This window comes from Aotus nancymaae, unplaced genomic scaffold, assembly GCF_030222135.1.
Source record: "Aotus nancymaae isolate 86718 unplaced genomic scaffold, 86718_ANA_hifiasm-v0.15.2.pri h1tg000029l, whole genome shotgun sequence".
NCBI classification, from domain to species: Eukaryota; Metazoa; Chordata; class Mammalia; order Primates; family Aotidae; genus Aotus; species Aotus nancymaae.
In genome coordinates, this window is record NW_026988442.1 from 45,017,557 (window position 1) to 45,037,452 (window position 19,896).

At 37.1% G+C, this 19,896-nt stretch overlaps 1 protein-coding gene across 2 annotated transcripts in view; it reads right to left on the bottom strand.

Moving 5' to 3' along the window:
- The window catches only part of B3GALT1 (beta-1,3-galactosyltransferase 1), a 571,010-nt gene that overhangs the window by 339,045 nt on the left and 212,069 nt on the right, over nt 1-19,896 (bottom strand). For both annotated transcript variants that reach the window (XM_012440620.2, XM_012440622.2), the window contains exon 2: nt 19,449-19,549. The gene's annotated coding sequence lies outside the window, so the exon portion shown is untranslated. The remainder of the gene's footprint in view (nt 1-19,448; nt 19,550-19,896) is intronic.

Below are 19,896 nucleotides of genomic sequence, written 5' to 3' on the forward strand. Positions count from 1 at the left end.
CAGTATAGGCTACAAACCTGTACTGCATGTTACTGTACTAAATACTATAGGCAACTGTAACATGATGCTAAGTATCTGTGTATTTAAACATTTCTAAATATTACAAAGGTACAGTAAAAACATCATATTATAATCTGTGAGACCACCATCACATATACAGCTATCACTGAGAAAAATGTCAATCATGCAGTGTATGACTGTATTATGTTGCACAGATGCATCATTTCATTAATCAGTTAGCTATCAATGAAAACTGAAGGATGTTACTTCTTTCTGATAAGTAATTTTCTTCCTACTTTTTCTTTATCACTAAAGAGAAGAGAGGCATTTTCATGGTCATATAGTCTTATAATTTGCCTTCCCACGCAACCCAGTCACAAAACAGATAGAAGCAGGACCTTTGAGATTATTTATTTTGGAATCCTGAAGACTGGGTCATGCTTATTTTCATGGTTGACATATAATTGCATATACTGTCTAATCTTAAGCTACTTATAACTAATTCTAGGATATAGACTCTAGGCTAGAATGATATCCATTCCAATTTAATGTTCTGCACAGTCTCAGGAAATGATTACCACTAAGTAAATAAGGCCAACTAAATAATAGAAGACATTCAATCTATAGGCTTGGCACAGAATTACAAAACTTCATTGTGATTCAAGTATAGCTTCTATATTCTGAGAGTATTTTAACTTCTTCATGATTGGTAGCAATTAATCTGTTATGAAATTGTGCCCACTGCATATTGGCCCAGGAAGCCAGGAAGTTCTTGGTGTTGATGCGGTAGTTTTGTTGCTTGGTGATTATTGCTAAGTCTCTGTCTCCTTCAACAACCTAGCACTGAAGATGATCAAAGTAAGGATTTAAAGAAAAGCTAGAAAGGAATTTGAAACAAAAAAAAACACCTAGAATATAAGAAAATATATGGGTCTATTGTGTAAATGGAACTCATGCATACAGTAAGGATAATAAATTACATTTGAAATTTTAATACAATGAATTCAATGACCATTTCATAAGTGTTACCAAGTGGATGGGCATCCAGGAATATGGAATGGCATTAGAAAGTTCCTGTGATTTTTAAAATTGGAATTTAGAAAAAGAGCACTCTGGAGTGAGGTGGTCAGTGATGATATGAAGAATGAATCAGCTATTGAAAAAGAAAAATTGAGTGGGCATTTTAGTTGAGGGGAATTTCTTGGAAGTGAGATACTCAAGGGAAGAGTAGGTCTTGTGAAAACGTAGAATTTGTGTCAGCAGGTAGTGGATAATGATGCTGAAAATGTAGGCTGGAGACAACATTTACTGAAAAGAATTTTAGGTGTTAAGCTACTTTATTTTGATATTATTTCATAAAATATATCAGTTATTGGAGGCTTTAGTCTAACATGATAAAAGCTTAACAGTAAGCTTTTTCACTTTTTGCCAGTGTTCAGGAACCAGCATAAGCCTGGTTGGTGGTCAAGTGAAGGGAATCTTTGTGTTAGCCAGACACTCTGTAGACCTTGATTTAAAGTATATGTACCCTTGAAATTTTCCCAAAACAAAATCAACCATAAATACCTGTGGGGTTCACTGCTTGTAATAATTTGTGTAATAATCAAGTGAGTCCATGATTGGGTAGAAAGGATTACAAAGAGAAAATTTAAGAAGTTTCAGTGTCAATAACCTTAACTTTAAAAGTACCATGAAATAGTTTACATGATATAAAGTAATTATAAGATTTGAATTTGTATTCCTGCCCAAATTTCATGTCGAATTTTATTTATTTTTTATTTTTATAAAAGTTTTTGAGATGGAGTCTTGCTCTTATTGCCCAGGCTGGAGTACAATGGAGTGATCTCGGCTCACTGCAACCTCCGTCTCCCAGGTTCAAGTGATTCTCCTGCCTCAGCCTCCAAGAGTAGCTGGGATTACAGGTGGCCACCACCACACCTGGCTAATTTTTATATTTTTAGTAGAGACAAGGTTTCACCATGTTGGCCAGGCTGTTCTTGAACTCCTGACTGCAGGTGATCCACCAGCCTCAGCCTCCCAAAATGCTGAGATTACGGGCGTGAGCCACTGAGCCTGGCCTCATGTCAAATTTTAATACTCAATGTTGAAAGAGGGGCCTAGTGGGAGGTGATTAGATCATGGGCCCAGATTCCTCTCTTGCTGTTTTGGTAATATCCAAAGAAAAGAATATTCTGGTTGCTTCTCTTTGGATATTCTTACTTTCACTGATCTTTCTCCTGGGGAGTCACCCCTCCGAATATGTTAAGGCATTCTGTTATATTTGCTCATCTTACCTTGTTCTTTTCTCTAAAGCATTTCTCATAATTATAACTATGGAAAGACTAGTGAAATTTTTTGTTTAATGCATATCTGCCCTCCTAAAATATAAACTTTTAATAGCTTGTCCAGTGCCTTGCAGGAAACTTTCAGTAAATATTTGTTAAATGAATGAATGAACCATGATGGTCTTTTAGTTTTTGTTTCCATTATAAAGAGATAAAAATAGAATGTAGAAGTTATGTAAGACTTAATTTACACTTATTTCACTAATAAGCTTAAAACGTGAAAGGAATTAACACTTTAAGAGTGTAGAACAGAAATGAGACACAAAGTCTTGCCATAAATGCCATGTGCAATTCATTCATGTACTTGTCTCAAACTCAATACTACTTTAAAGGCTTAATGCCGAGAAACAAGTAGGCACTTTAACATAAAGTTCAAGGTATTTAATTACTCCAAGAGTAGTCCAGTGGTTGCTCAGCCTCAGTGACATTTTTTTCTGCTGTAGATGTGTGAATTAACATTTCTGAGAGCTGCCTTTAGAAGCAAAAAGCTTTCAACATTTGGAAATTATCGAATTGATTTTATATTTACATACAACTAGAAGTCTAATGCAAACTGTTTCATAATGTTAAAAATCTTTTTTGTGTTTCGTAAATAAAATGTATTGGTTTTTATCTTGCTTTTGTTGCTCTCTTTTAAGTTTAAACTTTATAGCAATAGGCAAACACTGTTGCCTTAATAATGAGCTCAATATGTGCAATTTTTTTTCCTCCTAAGTCAAGTTCCATTTGAGATCCTTGTGTAGCACAGTACCTCTTAGATGTCTGCAGTTACTCTAGGGAAGAACATAACCAGAAAATTTAGATACGGCCAAACTGAGAGGAGCGCCAGCTCTACTCCCTCAGTTCATAGAACAAATACAAAGGAAGAGAATTTGCTGCAAAGGTAATCTCAACGACACCCCACATAATATTTTTTTCCTCATTAGTTGTTTAAAGTGGTGAAATAAAACTGGTCATATTGAATCCATGTTTTAGAAGAAGTGCCGCTGAAGAATATCAACCTGTAATTGTCTGGTCATTATTTTACTAGCATTTTAATAATTGCTAAATAATTTTTCTTGCCTTCTGCAACCTATGGCTTGATAAATAAGCCCATCTGGTTTTCAATTCATCCAATTAAGATTGACAGAAGTTCAGAACGCCTTTGCAAAACTGCATCTTCTATCCTGAGAGTCCTTATAGGCTTTTAGTAGGAACTACTGAATTGTTCCTGTGAGGCTATTGTGACATTAAGTGGAAACTTTTCTCAGAAAAATTCAGAAGCAAGAAGGTGAAACGGTGTTTTCAAAGCAACAAAAGCCATTTTGTCTCTCTTGGACTGTCTCTCTTGCATGCACAAGCACACACGCACACAGCACACATATATACACATCATCCCTCCCCGGCACCACCCCGACCTGCCAGTATTTTACTTAAGCTCCTAGTAGTAGAAAGGACCATCAAGTTAATTTAATTGCGGTATCTCCAGATTTCAGCCCAGCCATATACTCTCAACTGGCTCACTTATTTCCTCTACCTACATTGTTATTTTGTTGCTCTTTGCTGGGGAAAAGAAAAACTGTAATTTATTTCAGTCTTTAATGTAGGGCACTGAGATGTTTCCTAAGTGTTATGTTCTCTCTTTGCTTGTATCAAACATCATCTTATGGATTTCGGGATAGTGAAAGGGGGAAAAAACCATGCATATTTCTGTGCTTATAAAAATTAAGAATTCTGGTTTTTATGCAATTATAGTGACTAATTGAAATAAAAAGTTTTTAAAAGGCTTTTAAGTATCCACTTCTAGTGTTGCCAGATTTGCCATCAAATATAGAAATTCAATTCTCTTCTTCTTAATATGATATGCTCATTTTTTTCTTTAATAAAGATTTTGTTTTACTGCTAAATCCTTGAGTCTCATAATACCAAACATACTACATCACTATCTTTCTACTCTGACTGACATTTTTCCCCTTCCAAGAAATAAAACCAATAGAGCTATCTTTTAAAAAACTGATTTCTGAGACAATGCCTTAGGGGAAAATGTGGTGATTTTTATCACAGAATATAAAATCTAGTTCTGATTTTAAGATTTGTTTCATATAAAACATAATGATGTAAGTATCAAATAGTAGATAGTAAAATCAACATGCAAATAGCACAGTCAGAATTTTTCATTTGCTAACAAATTTAGCCAAGTTAATTGTGGAGTTGAGAAAGAAAAAAGCAGGTTAATTAAAAGCAATGAGAATCTCATCATGTTGCAATTATGGGAACTACAGAGTTCTTTTAATATAAAATGGAAGAAAAAGAAATATAAAAATGCAACCACCAACTCAAAAAACAACCAACAAAATTCTCCAGGTCTTACATACAGACCAAGCTGGCTGTTATTGTAATTATTTTAAATGGAGATACCACCCTCTTTTCCTGTTTAAAATGTAATCAGTCTTTGGAGAAGTAACACACTGATTAAAATTCATGTGACGTTAGGAAGTTATAAAAGACTGACAGTGGGTCATTTCTTGACAGTGGTTTTTAATAGGGGCAGTATGACGGGGATCTGCAGGGAGATCTAAGGGAATGGGACAAAGGATTGACTTGGAATATGAACTGAATCTTCTCCAGAAAGTTCCTTATAACTAATCCTGAAATTCCAGATGATTCCTACCATCTATCACATCCACTTTAATATATTTCTCAATTTGTTTCCAAGAATAACAAGCCCGCCTCTTTTCTTATATTAAGATCTGTTCCCATTCTTTAAATTTCTAATCTCCTACTTCTTTCAAAGTACTTTTTCTGGTAGGCTTGCTACATAACATAGAAAGATATTTTTAAAAATGAATTTTAGGTCATAGCAGAGAAAGCAGGAAACAAAGCTTACTGTTACCAATTTCATAAGTCCCTGAAAATTCCTATACTTCTATAGGAAGTATACTGAGTTATTGCTTATTGCTATATCTTAATTCTTACAAACAAAAAAATTCAATAGTTATTGAAGAGACTTTCGATTGACAGCCTCCATTCTTAATCTTATAAAGTGTTTTGATCACTGCATTTCCAAACGAGTTTTTACTGCCCACACACCAGGAAATTCCCGGGCTGAAAAGCACCACGAGTTTCCAGTATGGCTGTTTCAGCTAGTGCAGTGGCTTTCCGCATTAAAACTCACAGAAATCAGGGCAGCTGTTTCAACTGGCACCTGGAATGCCTGGTAGACAGAGCCACCCATTCAACTGGAAAAGAGGGGGCTGAAACAGGGAGCCAGGTGATCTGGCTTGGTGGGTTCCACCACCACAAAGACCAGCAATCTGAAACACTCTGGACTGAGAGTTTTGCAGCAAGCACAGCTTGACCTGGAACAGTCCAGCTCGGTGGGGGAAAGGGCATCCACCATTACCAAAGCAGTCCACCACTATCCAATATTACTGAGGCAGTCCGCCATTACCGAGGAAGTCTACCATTATGAAGTCAGTCTGCCATTACTGAGACAATCTGTCAATACTGAAGCAGTCCACCATTACTGAGGCAGTCCACAGTTACAGAGGCAGACCGCCATTACCAAGGCAGTCCTAACTGTACCTCTGTAAAGAAAACTGCAAGGAAGTTTACACAGCAGCTGGGCAGAGCCCAAGGCAGCTCAGCAATGCCTCTGCTGGCAGACTGTGACTAGACTATCATCTCCTTGCTGGGCAGGGCATCTCTGAAAAAAGGCAGCAGCACATCAGGAACTTATAAATAAAGCCCCAATTTCCCAGGACAGAGCAGCTGGGAAAAGACGCGGTTATGAGTTCCACTGCAGCAGACTTAAACGTACCTGCCCAGCAGCTCTGAATGGAACAACGGATCTCCCAGCTCGGGACTTGAGCTTGTATAAGGGACAGACTGTCTCCTCAAGCAGCTCCCCAACTCCGTATATTCAAAGAGACACCTCATAAAGGAGAGCTCACGCTGACATCTGGCAGATATCCTTCTGGAACAAAGATAGCAGAAGAAGAAACTGGCAGCAACCCTAACTATTCTGCAGCCACCACAAGTGATCCCCAGGAAAGCAGGGTCTGGAGTGGACCTCCCGAAGTCCTACAGCAGAGGGGCCTGACTGTTAGAAGGAAAACTAAAACACAGAAAGAAATAACTTTGATATCAACAAAAAGGACATCCACTCAGAGACCCCATCCGAAAGTCACCTACTTCAAAGACCACAGGTAGATAACTCCATAAAGATGGGAAGAACCAGTGCAAAAAGGATGAAAACACCAAAAGCCAGAATGCCTCTCCCCCTCCAAGGGATAGAACTCCTCACCAGCAAGGGAACAAAACTGGACGGAGAATGAGTCTGATGAATAGACAGAAAGAGGCTTCAGAAAGTGGGTAATAACAAACTTCTCAGAGCTAAAAGAACATGTGATAAACCAATGCAAAGAAACTAAGAACCTTGAAAAAAGGTTAAATGAAATGCTAACTAGAATAAATAGCTTAGACAAGAATATAAATGACTTGATGGAGCTGAAAAACACAACACAAGAACTTCACGAAGCATACACAAGTTTCAATAGCTGAATCGACCAAACAGAAGGAAGGATATCAGAGACTGAAGATGAACTCAATGAAATAAAATGAGATGGCAAGATTAGAGAAAACAGAGTGAAAAAAAATGAAAAAAGCCTCCAAGAAGTATAGGATTATGTGAAAAGACCTAATCAACACTTGATAGGTGTACCTGAGTGTGACAGAGAGAATGAATCCAAGCTGGAAAACACTCTTCAGGATGTTATCCTGGAGAACTTCCCCAACCTAGCAAGGCAGGCCACCATCCAAGTCCAGGAAATACAGAGAACACCACAAAGATATTCCTCAAGAAGAGCAACCCCAAAGCACATAATTGTCAGATTCACCAGGGTTGAAATGAAGAAAAAAATGCTAAGGGCAGCCAGAGAGAAAGGTCAGATTACTCACAAAGGGAGGCCCATCAGACTAATAGCAGATCTCTCAGCAGAAACCATACAGGCCAGAAGAGAGTGGGGGCCAATATTCAACATCCTTAAAGAAAAGCACTTTCAACCTAGAATTTCACATCCAGCCAAACTAAGCTTCATAAGGGAAGTATAAATAAAATCCTTTATGAACAAGAAATTGCTGAGAGATTTCATCACCACCAGGCCTGCCTTACAAGAGCTCCTGAAAGAAGCACTAAACATGGAAAGGAACAACCAGTGCCAGTCACTCCAAAAACATAGCAAATGGTAAAGACTTTCAACACAATGAAGAAACTGCATCAACTACGGGCAAAACAACCAGCTAGCATCAAAAGGGCAGGATCAAAATCATATATAACAATATTAACCTTAAATGTAAATGAGCTAAATGTCCCAATCAAAAGACACAGACTGGCAAATTGGATTAAAAGTCAAGACCCATCGGTGTGCTGTATCCAGGAAACCCATCTCACATGCAAGGATACACATAGGATCAAAATAAAGGGATGGAGGAAGATTTACCAAGCAAATGGAGAGCAAAACAAAAAGCAGGAGTTGCATTCCTAGTCTCTGATAAAATGGACTTTAAACCAACAAAGATCAAAGGAGACAAAGAAGGGCATTACATAATGGTAAAAGGATCAATGCAACAAGAAGAGCTAACGATCCTAAATATATATGCACTCAATGCAGGAGCACGCAGATACATAAAGCAAGTTCTTAACGACCCACAAAGAGACTTAGACTCCCACACAATAATAGTGGGAGATTTTAATACTCCACTGTCAATATTAGACAGATCAATGAGACAGAAAATTAACAAGGATATCTAGTACTTGAATTCAGATCGGGACAAAGCGGACCTAATAGACATCTACAGAACTCTCCACCCCAAATCCACAGAATATATATTCTTCTCAGCACCACATAGCACCTACTCTAAAATTGACCACATAATTGGAATCACTCCTCAGCAAATGCAAAAGAACAGAAATCTCAGATCACAGTGCAATCAAATTAGAACTCAGGATTAAGAAACCAACTCAGAACTGCACAACTTCATGGAAACGAACAACTGGCTCCTGAATTTCGACTAAACAGTGAAATGAAGGAAGAAATAAAGATGTTCTTTGAAACCAATGAGAAAGAAGACACAACGTACCAAAATTTCTGGGACACATTTAAAGCAGTGTCTAGAGGAAAATTTATAGCAATAAATGCCCATATAAGAAGTGAGGAAAGATCTAAAATTGACACCCTATCATCAAAATTGAAAGAGCTACAGGAGCAAGATCAAAAAAACTCAAAAGCTAGCAGAAGGCAAGAAATAACTAAGATCAGAGCAGAACTGAAGGAGATAGAGACATAAAAAACCCTTCAAAAAATCAATAAATCCAGGAGATTGTTTTTTGAAAAGATCAACAAAATAGACAGACCATTAGCCAGATTAAAAAAAAAGAGAGAGAAGAATCAAATAGATGCAATAAAAAATGATAAAGGGGATATCACCACCAATTCCACAGCAATACAAACTACCATTAGAGATTACTACAAACTCTATGCACATAAACATGTAAATCTGGAAGAAATGGAGAAATTCCTGGACACTTGCACCCTCCCAAGCCTAAACCAGAAATAAGTTGAAACCCTGAATAGACCAATAACAAATGCTGAAGTTTAGGCAGCAATTAATAGCCTACCAACCAAAAACAGCCCAGGTCCAGATGGGTTCACAGCCGAATTCTACCAGACATACAAAGAGGAGCTGGTACCATTCCTTCTGAAACTATTCCAAACAATACAAAAAGAGGGAATCCTTCCCAAATCATTTTGGGAGATGAACATCATCCTAATACCAAAACTTGGCAGAGACTCAACAAAAAAAGAAAATTTCAGGTTAATATCCATGATGAACATAGATGCAAAAATCTTCAATAAAATACTGGCAAACCGATTGCAACAGCACATTAAAAAGCTTATCCATCATGATAAACTTGGCTTCAGCCTGGGATGCAGGGCTTGTTCAACATATGCAAATCTATAAACGTAATCCATCACATAAACAGAACCAAAGACAAAAACCACATGATTAACTCAACAGATGCAGAGAAGGCCTTCGACAAAATTCAACAGCGCTTTATGCTAAAAACTGAATAAACTAGGTATCAACGGAACATATCTCAAAATAATAAAAGCTATTTATGACAAACCCACAGCCAATATCTTACTGAATGGGCAAAGACTGGAAGCATTCCCTTTGAAATCTGGCACTAGACAAGGATGCCCTCTCTCACCACTCCTATTCAATATAGGATTGGAAGTTCTAGCCAGAGCAATCAGGCAAGAAAAACAAATAAAGGGTATTCAAACAGGAAAGGAGGAATTCAAATTGTCTCTATTTGCAGACGATATGATTGTATATTTAGAAGACCCCATCGTTTCAGCCAAATATCTCCTGAAACTGATAAGCAACTTCTGCAAAGTCCTAGGATACAAAATCAATGTGCAGAAATCACAAACGTTCCTATATACCAATCACAGACTAACAGAGAGCCAAATCAAGAATGAACTCCCATTCACAATTACTACAAAGAGAATAGAATGCCTAGAAAAACAACTAACAAAGAATGTAAAGGACCTCTTCAAGGAGAACTACAAACCACTGCTCAAGGAAATAAGAGTGGACACAAACAGATGGAAACACATTCCATGCTCATAGCTAGGAAGAATCAATATGGTGAAAATGACCATATTGCCCAAAGTAATTTATAGATTCAATGCTATCCCCATCAAGCTACCTATGACTCTCTTGACAGAACTGGAAAAAAACCACCTTAAACTTCATATGGAACCTAAAGAGAGCCTGCAAAGCCATGACAATTCTATGCAAAAAGAACAAAGCTGGAGGCATCACACTACCTGACTTCAAATTATACTTCAAGGCTACAGTAATCGAAACAGTGTGGTACTGGTACCAAAACAGAGATATAGACCAATGGAACAGAACGGGGGCCTTGAAGGCAATGCCACACATCTACAACCATCTGATCTTTGGTAAACCTGACAAAAACAATCAATGGGGACAGGATTCCTTGTTTAATAAATGGTGCTGAAAAACTGGCTAGTCATGTGCAGAAAGCAGAAACTGGACCCTTTCCTGACACCTGATACTAAAATTAACTCCAGCAGATTAAAGACTTAAACATAAGACCTAATAGCATAAAAACCCTAGAAGAAAACCTAGGCAAAACCATTCAGGACATAGGCATAGGCAGGGGCTTCATGATTAAACACCAAAAGCAATGGCAACAAAAGCCAAAAATAGACAAATAGGATCTAATTAAACTCCAGAGCTTCTGGACAGCAAAAGAAATAATCATTAGAGTGAAATGTCATCCAATAGAATGGGAAAAAATTTTCACAATCTACCCATCTGACAGAGGGCTAATATCCAGAATCTACAAAGAAATACAACAGATTTACAAGAAAAAAACAAACAAATCCATTCAAAAGTGGGCAAAGGAATGAACAGACACTTTTCAAAAGAAGATATATGAGGCCAACAAACATATGAAAAAATGCTCATCATCGCAGGTCATTAGAGAAATGCAAATCAAAACCAAATTGAGAGACCGTCTCACGTCAGTTAGAATGGCGATCATTAAAATATCTGGACACAACAGATGCTGGAGTGGATGTGGAGAAATAGGAACATTTTTACATTGTTGGGAGTGTAAATTAGTTCAATCATTGTGGAAGACAGTGTGGCTATTCCTCAAGGACCTAGAGATAGAAATTCAATTTGACCCAGTAATCCCATTACTGGGCATATTCCCAAAGGATTATAAATTGTTCTATTATAAAGACACATGCATACATATGTTCATTGTGGCACTGTTTACAATAGCAAAGACCTGGAACCAACCCGAATGCCCATTGATGATAGACTGGACAAGGAAAATGTGGCACATATACACCATGGAATACCATGCAGCCATAAAAACCGATGAATTTGTGTCCCTTGTAGGGACGTGGATGGATCTGGAAACCATCATTCTCAGCAAACTGACACAAGAACAGAAAATCAAATACTTCATGTTCTCACTCACAGGCAGGTGTTGAACAATGAGAACACATGGGCACAGGGAGGGGAGCATCACACACTGGGGTCTGTTGGGGGTGCTTGGGGCGGACGGCAGGGAGTGGGGAGGTTGGGAGGGATAACATGGGGAGAAATGCCCATGGAGGGGCGATGGAGGCAGCTAACCACATTGCCATGTATGTATCTATGCTACAATCCTGCATGATCTGCATATGTACCCCAGAACCTAAATTACAATAAATAAATAAATAAATAAATAAATAAAGTGTTTCTTCCAGTTTTTCAAGTGAAAAAAATCAATGTGTCCTACAAAAAGCCTTGATACATTAATAAAACACAAGCTATGGTGATGACCTGACAAAAGCCGTATTTCAGGCTGGAAAATTTCTGTAAATTGAGCAATACTGCAACACATGACTCTACCAAAGCATGTACAGACCTCAGTTCTTCAGCATGTCAATACGCAGCTTTGCTATAAAATTAAAGCAGATGGTAAGAGCAAAAGGGAGCAGAAGTTGCACACACCTTAAGTTTGAAGCCTAACACGTTTAACTTTAGTCTTTCAAATTTGTCCGCACTTTTTTGATTTTAACCAAGACAGATTTAAAAACATTGTTAAAATATATTTAACAGGCAGCTGAAAACTCATATACAATTTGGCTAGTATACTACTAATGCTTAAAAGCACAGCATTTTCTCCATAGTACAGAAAACATGAGATGTTGAGTACTTCAGAAGCCTGTGCTCTCCATCAACTGAAACTACTCTCTTTAAGGTCATCAATGGCCTCTATAACACCCCAGGGGTTCTTGTTTCTCCAGTTTTTCTTTTTCCTAATCTTTTTATTGCATTTGTCACCTCAGAGTCTCCTTTTCTTAGCCAAGCCCTCTTCATACAGTTTCAAGGACAGGTACAATCCTGTTTTTTCTTACTTCTCCAATCTCTCTCTTTCTTTGACTATGGGCATGGCCCAAGGCTTACTCCTTAATTAACTCTTCTTTTTATCTCTTTTGTCCTAATTCAATCTAGCCTGAAGCAGAACTTCTAAGAAGGAATATCCTTTACCAGGGAAAAATACTCTATTTTAGCAGTTGGTGATTGGTACAACTGAGTATCTTGCCTAAAGATTGATTTTAAATTCAAAATGTGGATTTTGCTGGGACACACTTGGCATACTCCTACTCTGGAGTTTCGGCACTTCCTTTTCCTTCTCTCTGGAATACTTTCCCTTAGGGTACTAACTCACTCTCACTTTTTTCAAATATTTGCTCAGATACCTCCTATTTAATGAGGCCTCTTCTAACCAACATATTTAATATTGTAACTCTTGCCCATCCCCCATCATTTCCTTTCCTTTGCTCACTTCATATTTTTGTACAACATTTCTAAATTCACATTATACATTTTAAATTCTCTTTATTAGGTATCGTTCTTTTTGTTTACCCTTTTCTTAGTTCAGGCCATTATAACAAGATATCATTAAAAAGGTGGCTCATAAGCAACAGAAATGTACTTCTTACAGTCCTGGAGCCTGGAAGTTTGAAATCAGGGTGCCAGCATGGTTGGGTTCTGGTGAGAGCCTTCATCAAGATTACAGACCGTCAATGTTTCCTTGCCACGTGGTAGAAAGAGAGGGAACTAGCTCTTTAGCCTCTTCTTGTAAAGGCACTAATCCCATTCCTGAGGGCTCTACCTTCAGAACTTCATTACCTCCCAAAGGCTTCATCTCCTAACATCACCACACTGAGAGTTAGGATTTCAACAAAGGAATTCTGAGGGGGATATAAAAATTTAGTCCATAACATCCTGATAGAATATGCTTTATTTTGTTCACTGGTGTAGAACAGTGACTGGCACTTTGAAGGTGATCAATGGCTATTACCCTAATTGAGTTTAAAAACTTCTTTATAATATTCACTACCTTCTTTCTCTTTTCACTGCCAACAGCCTAGTCTAAGTTTCTTCTCATGGTAATTAGCCAATTAGTATGCTAATTACATTTCTTTCTACCCCACTCTTTAATCCATCTCCTTTACTGTTGGCTGATTTTCTTCTTCAAAACCCAAATTTATCTTCTCATTAACCTTCGCAGAAACATTCACTGCAAGGCCAAGTCAAAATTCCTTTTTCTGGAACTTAAGGCTCTGCTCAATATGACTACCAGTCACATCCAGCCTCATGGGCACCCACTCCTTAATCAACTTTAGCCAAGCTGGTATTGACTTTTTCATTTAAGGAATAGTTGACCTCCTAGTCCTAGGTCCTATGTGTGATAAAAATAATTTACTGTCAGTTTAGGCAAATGAACTGGAAGAATAAAAGCTTAAACAACATTTGTACTAAAAAAGTAATCGAGACCACAGAAGAAAGACACCTGGCTGACTGACTCAGGTGCATGTGGTCCCATCACTGAAATGTCTCTTCCTTCTACTTTCACGTTCTGGAAAAGCAAATCATACCTATATTTAAAGGCTCAAGTTCAACTTGCTCAGCGATTGATTCTATGCCTTTAAAGAGCCATAATTCCTTTTAATAAACATTAATAATAAATGTTTCGTCTTCCACAAATATTCTCAGGTGCCTTTCCTCACCTTCTTTCCCTTCACCATAAGAAACACTGGTTTATGGATCACATAGGCCCTCCCATCTCAAAATTCTGAGCAACATCTTTTCCCTGACGGCATCCCTTGCCTAAAAGCTAGGATAAAACCTGGAAGGAAAAGCCTGGGAAGGGATCTGGGTCTCTGGGAAAGGGGTATATGGCTTATACTTTTGATTGGCAAGAAATCTGGCAAAAAAAGCAAAATAGCACCACTTCTTCACTGCCATCTCTAAGTGTTTCAAAGTTTCACTTTCTCATCACTTCCCATCCAGGTTGTTAAATGATGATGAAGCTTTTGGTTTCTGCATTCCTAGCTCTGCCACCAATGCTTATGAGATTATTGTTCTAGAAGGCCCTCCCAAGTAATCTTACTTATTATGGTTTCTCTACTCTGAATTTCTGCTATATTTACTGTGTTATAAACATTAAACAGTCTAGAATTTGACATCATTTTACCCTTTCTTTGTTTTTATCATAAATATATATAACTTACAGAAAGTCCTGAACACAGAAATTGTCTACCCACAGCAGTGGTTGTCATCTATCCCTTATCAGTAAAGACAATGGCACAACATTAAAAAAATTCAGATTCTAGGGCCCTAAGTCAGTTCTGTAGAAACTGAATTACTTGTCCAGTTTTTACAAAATCTGTTTTTGGAGGCCAGGTGAGGTGGCTCATGCCTGTAATCCCAGCACTTCGGGAGGCCGAGGTAGGTGGATCAGAAGGTCACGAGGTTGAGACCAACATGGTGAAATACCATCTCTTAAAAAAAAAAAGCATAAAAATTAGCTGTGTATAATGGTGCACACATGTAGTCCCAGCTACTTGGGAGGCTGAGGCAGGAGAATTGCATGAACCCACAAAGCGAAAGTTGCAGTAAGCCAAGATCATACCACTGTACTCCAGCCTGGGCGACAGAATGAGACTCTATCTCAAAAAAAAAAATTATGTTTTCAAAATGTCTCCCAAATGATTCTGATAATTTGCCAGATATGGGTATCACTGCTTTAGAGTTTATTATAGGCTCATTAAGTAAAAAAATCTCAAAACACCATTTAACTTAAAAATTATTTACTTTAAAATTAAAAATTTATGACTAAAGCTTGTGATTATTAATTTGCATCATCTAGATTTTAAAATCTAACATTTGATTTTGTAAGTACCATAAAATAGCTAGGAAAATTTTAGAATTAGACATACCTGAAATTTCACCACATATGCTATTTTATGTAGATATAAGCATATCACACATAGTTAGATTCTCATTTTTCTTTGACATGTTTATTTTAGATTTTTCTTACATGTTGTCATATTTTAAAATAGTGAAAATAACATTCCTTTGGAATAGGGGCACTAACTTACTTCATTTCCCTATTTTGAACTTCTTAGATATTTAGTTTTTCTTTATAATATAAATATCATAATTGATATCTTTTACATAAACAATTCATTGAATATAAATGTAATTGTTTTGCATTTGATCTATTTATTAAATATTTATTCCATTTTAGAAATATACACTTCATTCTTTTTTTAAATGTTGTAATCTGAGACACAATTTTTTGCTAGTCTCCTCAACTAGTTTGTTTTCTAATTTTCGGACTCTTAGGACAATCTGCAATCAAGTATATCACTATCATAAGCTATAAAGTTACTCAATCCTATTGGCATATTCTCTTGGTTCCTATATTTAGGCATGATCTCCCTATTACTTCGGTCTTAGGAGTATTTCCTAACATAAACCACACTGAAGGGATAAAAATTGTAACTGGTATATATCAGTTTCTTAAAGTGTAGTCTATTGCTCACCAATAATACAATAACATGAAGGGCTTGATAAAAGTAGAGAATCATGACTACAAAATTAATCAGATATTTAGTTGTGAAGTCTAGAAAAATAAAATTTAAACAAGAACCCAAAGAAACTCTTCTGTATACTAATGTTTGAAAATTCAGCATTCTATATACTATGCTGCAAATTTGCCATGCAAATTCAGTAAATCTGCAGCATAGACTTAAGGTATTATGGCAACACACATCTTATCATCCTACTTTTTCCGCCACCCCACCCAAACTTCCTGCACTGGAGTCTATCTTTTGTAGAAAGTAGAGAACATGTCTATTTTATCTTTGCACTTCTGTCACTGTTGAGACTCTATTTTGCAAATAAAAACTGCGTAAGAATGTTAGTTGTTTAATTTTTGACGAGATCCATACTCTGTTAAGTTAGTTTCAATCACTACACAAAATTACTTGCATGGCTTGAAATGGTTTACCTATTTTTTTCTTAAATTATAAAGCTTATCTGGTATCTTTGGAACTTTGTTAAAATATTTCTATGGTAATTGATGTAGAGCTTTGTCTATATCCACAACATAAATGTGTAGGCATTGTGATATATTTGAAGATAGAAATATTAAAGGAGAGGTCCTTACACTAGAGAAAGTAACCCTCTACTAGGGAAGTTGGTATCATCAGAAAGGTTTACAAAATAATATAATCAAATCTAAAGCATGCATCAAACATACAGAAAAAGAACTATAATGTGAAAGGATCATGAAGAATCTCTTTTCATGACTCTACCTGCATGGCCAAATTTAACTGAATACAAAAATTGAGACAGCCTAATTTGATGTGGCTCATATATAATACTGTAGTTCATGCCAGAAAACTAACTTTTAACAGCATCAAACATGGCCTATTTTAATATCAAGATCTATAGAATATGCATATTTAAACAAGGCAGAATCTTTTATATTTTCTGCATATTTTTATTTCAATGGTGTATTATTAGAAGAGTCTTCACCTATTATGACCTCTTTTTATAACAGAGAATACTGTTATAGAAAGTATTCTATAACACACACACACACACACACACACACAGAGTTGGATACAACACACACTAATCTCAGTGCTGTCAGGGAAAACCTCAGATTCTTGATCCCTGTTATTACAAAGTGAATACTGAACAAATTCACAGTAGTTAAGAATTCAGAGTCTTTTTCTCTTTATAGTTTATTATGCTAGAACATGAGACAATGAAAAACCACAACATACTTATTAGACTTGCTAAAATTCAAAGCACTGACACCACCAAATGCTTGTGAAAATGCGAAGCAACAGGAAGGTCCTTTCAGTGCCAGTGGGAATGCAAAAAGTTACAGCTACTTCGAAATACAGTTTGGCAGTTCCTTATTAAACTACACTTTCTTACCACTTGATCCAGTCATCATACTCCTTTGTATATACCTAAATGAGTTGAAAACTTCTGTCCACACAAAAATCTGCAAACAAATATTTATAGTGACTTTAAAAAGTAATTCCCAAGCCTGTAATCCCAGCACTTTGGGAGGCCGAGGCGGGTGGATCACGAGATCAAGAGATCGAGACCATCCTGGTCAACATGGTGAAACCCCGTCTCTACTAATACAAAAAATTAGCTGGGCATGGTGGCGCGTGCCTGTAATCCCAGCTACTCAGGAGGCTGAGGCAGGAGAATTGCGTGAACCCAGGAGGCGGAGGTTGCGGTGAGCCGAGATCGCGCCATTGCACTCCAGCCTGGGTAACAAGAGCGAAACTCCGTCTCAAAAAAAAAAAAAAAAGTAATTCCCAATTGGAACAATCGAGATATCATTCATTAGGTGAATGGGTAAACTATGATACATCCATCCCATGAAATATTATTAAGTGATAAAAAGAAATGAGTCATTAAGCCACAGAAAAACATGGATGAACCTTAAAAGCATATTGCTTAGTAAAAGAAGCCAATCTGAAAAGGCTACATACTGCCTGATTCCAACTATATGTCATCCCGGAAAAGGTCAAACTATGGAGGCAGTAAAAAGATGAGAGATTGCCAGTTTCGGTGGAGGGAGAAAAGAGTGAATGGGGGAAGATGGGGGACTTTTAGAGTAGCAAAGCTATTGTGTGCGATACAGCAGTGATGGAAATTTGTCATTATATGTGTGTCAAAACCCATAAATATCCAACACAAAGACTGAACCCTTATGCAACTACAGACTTTAGTTTATAAGGCTCTATCAATCAATATTGAGTCATCACTTGTGACGAATGTACCATGTTAATACAAGACATTAATAATAGGGAAAACTGAGCGTGGGTTCAGGGATAAGATTATGTAGAAGCTCTCTGTACGTTCCAATTAATTTTTCTACAAACATAAAGCTACTCAAAGTCTGTTAATGAAAAAAAAAAAAAAAGGCAAAAGGAAAACCAAAGACACAGAGGTTGTTAAAATTAAACCAAACCAAATAAAGACTGTAATTCGGTCAGATGAGACAAATTCTAGAACTGTGACTGCAGAGCATTTTACTGCAGTCTTTCATGGCGATACTCCTGGTTTCTCAGTTGTTACTTCTTACTCCTGGGTGGTACCTGTGATGATACTGGCATAAGGCACAGAAGAAATACCACAGAGTGTTCAGGCCCCATTAGCCTGAAAACTACCCTTCTTCAACATTCAGTCTAGCTTTGAGTCAGGTCCAGAATCTGCTGAACACTTAAGCATTTTCTGAGTGACTACTGAGACAACAGAATCGGGACTTACCCAGGCTAGACCAAATATTGAAGTGAGGCCTAAAAGTACACACCGACCTCAGATTAAGGGGAGTACTCATTACCCTGAGGGCAACATTTTATCTTGCGTAAATTTCTCCAGAACCCTAAGAAAAGAAGGGATCCTGCCAGAACTGAGATTGCCCCTGGGTCCTCTAAGGAAGAGCATCTTTATAATTTTGTTAATGGAGAGGAATAAGGAAACGATTCCAAGTTCAAGTTTCTTGACACAAGATCAGGAATAATGGTCAATCTTTAGGTAAAATTAACTTCTAATGAAAATCTAGAACCCAATGTCTTAGTTTTTTCCTAACGAAAACTCCTCTAAGTCCAGATTCCAATAAGAGACATGGATAAAAAGCAGCAGACACTGTAGGGCTTTCAAAAAGGAAAGGTTCTATTGCTCACCAGCACAGCTCCCCAATGCAATGGTATACAGATGTGCTAATAAGATGCCATGGCTTCAGCCCTGGAGCTGCTCAGCAGGGCCAGTCATCTCTGCTTGTGAGCAGCTCCTCAGTGTATACTAGGAATATTATCATTTTCCATGTGTGCCACGGCAAGAAGGCTGACAAAACACCTCACAATCTCTGCTAATGGTGCTTCTATTCCAAAGTGGTCAGACTAATGCTTTGCAATTACCCTTTTTCTACATATCATTCTACTCCAAAAGTGAGGATAATATTTGCTGAGGATTTTGTTTCTGACTGTATTTCACATGAAAGGTATAAAGCATGAAGTACTACAAAGCTATAAGCAAATTCAGAGCATACTTAACATTTTGGATAATAGTGCCTATTTTTATATCACAGTTTTGTAAATATTCAAAGACTATCAAACCAAAATAGGAATCGACTGTTACCCTATGATGGAAACTTCTGCACTCATTTTAGGGAGCATCCATGTCTTCACAAAATCTCTCCATTCCTGGATCGAGCAGCTCTTGAAGCATCTTTAATGTGTCTAAGAGGAAAGAAAAACATATGAGCAACTTTGGAAATACTTCAGCTGACATTTCAAGTTATAGAGATTCTCTTTTTACCATTTCCTAAAATTTCCACATATCTTATATCAAATTGTTCTGCACAAAACAATTAGCACTTGAAGAACACTTAATTTAAAAAGAAATTTTCTTCCTTTGTGTCATTATAATCTCCTCCTTATCCGTCTTTGAATAAATGATGTCTTTACTGGTTATAAAGTCATTTTAACAATTTTACAATTATTTGCTTACTTTCCCTAGACATTAATTTTATTCTGTGGTCTCACTTATAATAGCAAGTGTTTCCACAAGAGAAGTAGAATATTGT